The sequence below is a fragment of the Lactuca sativa genome, chromosome 2, assembly GCF_002870075.4.
Source record: "Lactuca sativa cultivar Salinas chromosome 2, Lsat_Salinas_v11, whole genome shotgun sequence".
NCBI lineage: Eukaryota > Viridiplantae > Streptophyta > Magnoliopsida > Asterales > Asteraceae > Lactuca > Lactuca sativa.
In genome coordinates this window covers 84,613,059-84,621,778 of record NC_056624.2, presented here as the reverse complement: position 1 = coordinate 84,621,778, position 8,720 = coordinate 84,613,059, and positions in this window count along the sequence as shown.

Sequence of the window (8,720 nt, the reverse complement as noted above, 5' to 3'; positions counted from 1 at the left end):
AGATGACACTCAAAGCTGCGAAAGAAGAAGTCGATGTCGCTTCAGGTACCTTTCTCATAAACGAATTGCCTACCCAAATTTTGTTTGATTCTGGAGCCAATTACTCCTTTATATCGCATGAATTTGGTAGAAAACTAGCTTTGCCTATAGATAGACTAGTTAATGCTTTATTAGTCGAGATTGCTAGTGGCAAGTTTGTACCTGTTAGCCAGCGTATGAAAAACATCCTCATTGACTTGGATGGGAATAAGTTCCACAAGGAATTATTGCCTATCGAGTTAAATGGATTCGACATAATTTTAGGAATGGATTGGCTTAGCGCCAATGATGCATAAATATTATGTAGAAAGAAGATAGTAAAAGTAAACCTGCCAGGGAAAGAGTCATTTATGGTGTATGGGGACAAACACAGAGTAAATTATGGAATCATTTCCCTAATGAAAGCCAGAGAGTGTTTGGCCAAGGGATGTACATCATACCTAGCGTTTGTGATCGATGCTAAGAAGGAAGAGAAGGAGGTGCAGAATATTCCGGTGGTGTGTGATTATCCGGAAGTCTTTCTCGAAGATCTTCCCGGATTGCCCCCTGATCGACAAGTAGAATTTCGTATCGACTTCTTACCAGGAACGACGCCGATAGCAAAAGCATTGTATCGATTAGCACCAACAGAGATGAAGGAACTTATGACACAACTTCAGGAGTTATTGGACAAAGGTTTCATTCGACCTAGTTTATCGCCCTGGGGAGCCCCTGTGTTATTTGTAAAGAAGAAAGACGGGAGCATGAGAATGTGCATCGATTACAGAGAGTTGAACAAAGCGAAAATAAAGAAGAAGTACCCATTGCCAAGGATCGATGACCTGTTTGACCAGTTGCAAGGTTCAAGCTATTTCTCGAAGATCGATCTTAGGTCGGGATACCATCAACTAAAGGTGAGAGAGCAGGATATCAAAAAGATTGCGTTTAGAGCAAGATATGGACACTATGAATTTTTGGTTATGTCGTTCGGATTAACCAATGCCCCAGCAGCTTTCATGGATTTGAGGAATAAGGTTTGAAAACCATTCCTAGATAAATCCGTGATAGTATTCATAGACGACATCTTCATTTATTCGAAAAGCAAGCAGGAGCATGAAAAGCATCTGCATGAAGTGCTAGAAGTCCTGAAAGAGGAGAAGCTATATGCAATGTTCTCCAAATGTGAATTTTGGATTCAAGAAGTCTAATTTTTAGGTCATGTGGTCAACCAAGAAGGAATAATGGTTGACCCAACAAAGATTGAAGCTGTAATGAAGTGGGAACAACCAAAAAGTCCTACGGAGATTCAAAGCTTTTTAGGATTAGCTTGATATTACCGAAGGTTTATCCAAGGCTTTTCTTCGATTGTTACTCCATTAACAACTTTGACCCACAAAGGAGCTACTTACGCTTGGAATGAGAAGCATAAGGAAGCCTTTGAGAAGTTGAAAAAGAGACTGTGTGAAGCACCGATTCTTTCATTGCCTGAAGGAGTTGATGACTTCGCAGTTTATAGTGATGCATCTGCAGTTGGGTTAGGTTGTGTTCTGACCCAAAGGGATAAAGTGATAGTGTATGCATCGAGGCAATTGAAGGAGCAAGAAAAGAACTACCCCACTCATGATCTGGAGTTGGCAGTGGTAGTATTTGCCTTAAAGATATCGAGGCATTATCTTTATGGTACTAAATGCAAACTTTTCACTGATCATAAGAGTCTCCAATATCTCTTTAATCAGAAGGAATTGAACATGAGGCAACGATGCTGGCTAGAGTTACTCAAGGACTACGACTGCGAAATACTTTACCACCCTGTTAAAGCAAATGTTGTTGCTAATGCTCTCATTCGGAAGGTAAACCTTGAAAAGAAAAGGCCAAGAGCATTGAGAATTGAAGTTGTCTAAACAATTTTGGAAAGTATAAAGAAAGCACAAGAGGAAGCTTTAGAGAAAAATGACCGAAAGGAACAACGTTTGGGAAAAACGTTAGTATTCGGTACAAACAACCAAGGGTTGAAGGTATTCCAAGATAGAATTTGGGTACCTAAGACGGGCGGAGTAAGAGATCTTCTGATGGAAGAAGCTCACAAGACCATGTACTCGATTCATCCCGGCAGTACAAAAATGTATAGGGATCTAAAACCCTATTATTGGTGGCCGACGATGAAGCTCGATGTTGCTAAGTATGTGGCTGTGTGTGTAACTTGTGCTAGGGTTAATGTAACATTCGAAATTTCAGGTATTATATTTATTCATTGTATTTCAAGTTTTGTGGAAGAACTCGGCGAGTTGGTGCGTAGACTCGCCAAGTAGAGACGCGAATCATTATCCGGGTGGATGGCTGGACTCGGCGAGTCCATGTTGTTTAATGAAACCCTAATTCCTCGGGTTTGGGGCCTATTTAAGGGGCCTTATGGCCGTTATTTGCGGCTACCAGACCCCAGAGAGAAACCCTAAGTGAGCTAGAGCGATTGTGAGAGGAAAGGAGCCATTTCTTGATCACTTGTTGGTGTTTTTGCAAATAGAAGAGGACCAAGGCAAGAGGAGGCTGAAGAGGGTGCTAATCCAATGATTCCAGGGCTCAGAGACTTCATTTTGAGGTATTCATTCGACCCTTCTTCAGTTTATGGTGTGATTCCTAGAGTTATGGCTTTTTAGCCCCTTTTAGAGGAAGGTTATTGAGTAATTGGTCCCTTCTCATGTTGGTGCTGTAGACTGGACCCAAAGAGGTCCAGAGACCCTTTTTCCTTGAGCTTTATGAGTGTTAATGGGGTTTATGAGCTTTGGATGTCATTTTAGTGGTCATATCTTCAAATAAGGCCTTTAAGCCTTTGGATGAGCATCAAGATGTTAGCTTTACGTGATTATCATGCTTAGGGAGGCCAGATCTATGATTGTATGGGACGGATCTGACCTCAGAAGTTGTTTTGAGAGTGTGCATGGCATGAACTCGCCGAGTCCCAAGAACAGACTCGGCGAGTAGTATGAAGGTTTCCCATTAATCATTCAGTCAGTGGATTGCCGAGTTTGGGGATGACTCAGTGAGTCAGAAGGGGATTAGAGGACTGAAGTTCAAGGCTGTACTCGCCGAGTTGTTCTTGAAACAAGGCGAGTTGAGTCGGGGTGGCCCCGCAATTCATGCCTGATGCGACTCGTCGAGTTTAGGGAGGGACTCGACGTGCCAAGCGGGACAAAGAGTTAGGAGTCATGTGTGTACTCGCCGAGTCACCGGAGTGCACTCGGCGAGTTGGGTCGAAGTTTGACCGTTGACTTTTGTTGACTTTTAGGGTTTGGTCAAAAATGGAGTCCTTGAGTCGAGAGGGGGGTACAATAGTCTTTTACCCTTCTGAGGGTGACAATAGAGGGTCGAGTCTAGCCTCGGGTGTTATATTTATGAGGATATTTACTTTGTGTGAATAGGCGAAGGCTAGGCAATACTTCTACCGAATCAGGGATTTACGAGAGCCTGAGGTGAGTCTTCTCACTATACTTTACCTTGAGTAGGTAATCAGGGTTATGTGATACAGTGTTGATGTTGCATTGCATTATTCTATGTAATTTATGTTGTGCATGTTACAGAGTTAGAACCGGAAGGTTCATAGAGATAGAACCTGAGGGTTCACAGTGTTTGGGTGCACGGACCCACATAATTATGATGGGTTTTGGTCATAAGACATCCTATGTGCTTATACAAACCCTAAAGCTCGGATCTAGGTTTCTCTATTGTACATACTTTGAATCCAAGACTTGAACCCTAATTCTAGCATATGGAAATCAGAATTCACATGTAAATAGGTTTAAGAACATACCTTGATTGTTATATAGCAATAACAATCCAATTCCTCCTTGAATTGACCTTGGAAAGCAGAGAGTCACAAGTGTCACTCCTCTAATGGCTTACAAACACCATAAGCAAGTGGAGAAGGTATATAGAGAGAGGAGGGAGGTTAGAATTCGTCCTTAGGACCTCTTGGGAAGGGATACACGAATTCATGACCTTGGGGTTGTTTATATAGGTGTAGAGATAGGGTTTCAGTCATTATCCTTATCTAGTTGATTATCCATTAAGCAACCAATAAGATAATCCTTGAATCCTTATCATACTCGAATTCTAAGGCTTTCCAACCTTAAATTCGTTCACCACACTTATAAGATAATCCTTACCTTATTTTGTAACTATCACATAATTACAATTCAGCCCCTCTAGTTTAATTAATTACACTTGATCACAAAATTAATTCTCAATTAATTATTGACCAATATTAATTAAACAAATATGATTTCTCCTTTAATATATTATTCTTATAACATATTAATAAATCATATTATCCTCTCTCTCTTTATTCATTTCTCCAATCAAGTTGCTTTGGTGAAGGCAACCCAAAAGGACCATGCACCATCGGGTCAAGTACATACCAAAATAGTTATGGACTTAGACACTAATCCAACAAATTATAGCATCGAGTGGCTAATATGTGTTGTATATGGTATTTTGGGGAACTCACTAAGTTTCGTGCTTACAGTGTTATGTGTTATGTGTTTCAGGTACTAGTGAGGATCGCGGGAAGGCGCCGGCCTGATCAGTACACACACAGGATGTTTTTATGCTATGAGATCTTGGGATTGATATATGCTATGAATTGAGTTTTAAACAATGTTGTTTTTTTTAAGAGTAATAAATGAATTATGTTTTTTTAAAATACGAAAAATTGTTTTGAAATTTACGGTGTTACAAGTTGGTATCAGAGCCTTGGTTTGAGGGATTCGAGTACACCTTCGGGCGTATTTGAACTCAAACTGAGGATTTGAGAAATATTTTCAAAAGAGAATCAAGTTTTCTGAAAAGAGTAAAAGATTTTTGGATAACGCAGAGCAGAGTCGTGTGTACGATCAGTCAGCGCCCGAATGGTGATTTCCCAAAATACCCTTATGTTATATGCTTAGGAGATTGATATGATGTATTCTCGTGCTAGAGTGGGCTAGGTATTCCTATTAGGACTAGAGTGGCCTGATTTGTGATGCCTTAGCCTAGGGGGAGCTAAACTGCTATGAGATGCTTGAGAGTGAGTAGGTAGCAGTAAGGAGCTTATTAGAGATCTGTTAGAGAGTGGATTATGCATAATAGAGTACTTGGGACTTGGGATCCAAGGAGGAGGACTTGGGGTGTATACTGATGTGGTGTGGACGGTAGTATTGGGCCCATACTCCTGAAAACACTGGGACGGTGTACAGTTCAAGTAAGAATCTTCGGGATTCCAGGGATCAAGGAGGGATGAGTTATCGAGTGCGAGTATGCTCGAGTGAGTTTCTAATATATCGTATGTTGTATTTAAGAGGTAGATCATGGTGAGGACACGTCATGCGCCAGAGAGAAGCGAGACTAGTGATGAGGAGATCCACCGGATCATCCATGAGGAGGTGGTTGCGGCCATCAGGGCAGAGATACCAGAGATGTTCTGGTCTATCAAGACCACGCTGATTGATACTTTTGACGAGCGTTATGCCGCTCTTTCTAAGGCTGCTGTTGCAGTGGCCACCACAACCGTCACTACTGCTAGGCCGCAGGGGGGTGACTCGTTGTTGTTCAGGGAATTCAGCAACACGAAGCCACCAGAGTTTGATGAGACGCAGGATCCGATTGCAGCGATGAGATGGGTATCTGACATTGAGGGGTGTTTCTATACATAGAACTCACATGCATAATTAACTTGATTAAGGTGCTTTGCCTTTTATGCGTTCAAAATGAGAACTCATAGAACTCACATGCATAATTAACTTGATTGGATTGGCACAGAATCAAAATAATGTCAACACGATAGGTTGTAAACCTCAACTCGTGTGCTAGTGATGATCGATAAGGTTTATTTGATTTGTTCTTTAAACTTTTCAAGATCATTAAGACTCCCACTGACTCCTTGACATATAAGATTCTCTTGTCAAAACATTTCTTGACAAACAAATATTCAAGAGTTAGTGTAGCTTTTATCAAAACTCTTCATAAATTGGTCCTAGTTGCTCTTTGTCTTATCCAAGACATCACAACTTTTCACATTTGATGAACGTTATAAACCTTTTAATACTTATCACTCAATGTCACAATCTTTAAGACTTGTTATTGGAACGAAGTATGATTGACTTATTGATTTAACCATTTCTTCAATTCTTGATTCCTCTTCTTAGACATTCAATTGTACTAAGACTCACTTAGAGGATCAATTGAGATATGGTTCTTAATCATTAAGACCTATCATAAAGCATAAAAGCTACTCTCCCATCTTCTTAGAATGGAGAAACTTTTATCTTTCTGCCTATATGATTCTTCTTATTCGTTCTACTATTGATCTAAACCCTTTAATCAATTTAGAATTACACTTAATCTTGTAAGTATAATCATATTTACTAAGTCTTTTTAGTAAATCATGACGATTATCTTTGTTATTCTTATGGTGAACTTGATCAACACACAACTTTGTGTACTCGATCTCCTAGTCCTTCACTTGACACTTTGTCAACGAATTGGTCTAATTTCCAAATATGAATTTCTCATTCATCATGCAACCAAGTTGTCTGATTCCAAATTTCTATCCAATTGAAACTTTGGGCGATGAGAAACTCTCCCTATTTGGTAAATTCTTGACATTTCCATAAATAACATAACTAAGAATCATATCCATTCGTTGTAGAAATATTCGAACATCAATTTTCATAACAATTTCATTGTAAGGAAATAAACAAATAAATAAATAAGTCAAACAAAATTTATTTTACTTATAAAAGCAGCGGAAAAAATTTGTCCTTACAATGCAAAATCCATTGAAAACTATGTACAAAAGAAAATTTCTAACAACTCTATCATAACTTTCTAAGCTCAAAATCTAATCTTCAAGTCCATGCGATCGAGATCCGTCTCTTGTGATTAGATTCATTTTGCTCTCTTATAAAGCTTCCTTTCTTTTCACCGACCCTACAAAACACTCAAATGTAATCTTATTACATCATGTATTAAGAATCAATGAGTAGGAACTTAATGGAGTTAGATAGTGGATTTTTACCTAAAGCGCAGTCATACCTTTGACTCTCCCATCTCTTAGATCTCTTAGGTAATTAGGGCAACTTCATCTCCAATGCCCCTTCTCTTGGCAATAAAAACAAATTGACTCTTTTGGAACAACACATGGAACTACTTCAGACATCGCCTTTCTCTTATGATCAAACTTTTCGATCATTGCATGTCTTTCATTGCCATTGTCTATATCCATAGAGGTCTTGAAGGCAGATTCACCAATCAACTTTGCTTTTCTATTGCGCCAAACCATTGCTGATTCGGCAGCAATAAGCATATAGGTGAGATCTATAAGGGTCACGTTGTGGTTCGTCATATAGTACTCTCTTACGAACTCACTATATGAGTTGGGAAGTGACTGAAGAACCCAATCAACAGCCATCTCTTCACTAACAACGGATCCCATCATTCTTAGTCTATCAATGCGCGACTTCATCCCTAGGACGTGTGCACACACCGACTTTCCTTCTTTATGTTTACTTGCCAAAAGGGCTTGAGTGATATTGAACCTTTCAATTTTACAATCTTGTGGGTTAGGGAGAATAATTGGAGGAGGAGGAGGAAGTGAAGCATGATTTCTTGTTCCTCGATCGAATCGTGGAATATCATCTTCATGTGGAATGCTTGTTCCACGGGATTTGGGAAGACCATAGTTGTCGAACTTTGACATCTACAAAACGGGAGAAAAACAAATTCAAGTTAGTTGATTGATTGAGTCCTTAGTAAATCACCCAAATGAGATACTAAGGCTAGGACCCAACACAATATTCTACAACTCGGGAGAGGGATGCCGTAACCCTAATTGCAGAATATTTGAAGGTAAGTGAATGACGATTCACTAATTTCCACCACGAAAAACGAAAAAGAAATTTAAGTTTTAAATCTATGAAAACTCCTAGATCCTTTGAGATTCATTGAACTTTCAATGGCATGTTTAAATCTCGATATGCCCCTCTTGTTTGTGACTGGGATGCCGAGGATCACAAAGCGGGTGTGAATAACCATGCAAACTACATGGTGCACTCACATGTTACAGTCACCTATTTGATGTGCCGGTAAACCACACACGCTCCACCGAACTATGACAAAACATTGAGTCACCCTTTGCTACCTTTGCTTAGACCCATTTAGTGTGCCGGTTAACCACACACGCTCCACTAACGTCTTCGCAAGGGCACAAAGTGTAATTTCATGGAATTGCATCAATTCACTTTTGCCTAAGTAACTAAGATTGGGAATTTCGAAAAACATTTAGTTACTTTAGTAATTCATTATACTTATAATGGAAGGTTTCGTCCTATCCTACCCGTTCGGCTAACGACCCTCCACTAGTCAAGAGTGCGGTGGGTAAGAGTGGATACCCATTCAATCGCCATTTTATAGGCAATTTCCTTAAACACCCCTTATAGACCAGCTTCGTGAATGAGGCCTACTAACGGTAAGACTGACTTTTAGTTATACATATATATAATGTTAGACTTTTAATGTTATATATAGTATAGGGTGTATTTTATAACTTTTAAAATACTAGGTGGTTCAATTTAACAATTATACTTTTAATTCACTTAAATTGTAAGCCTAAACTTTTATGGATTTATTAAATCTCTTTTAATTATACACCTTAATTAATTAATAAAACCATA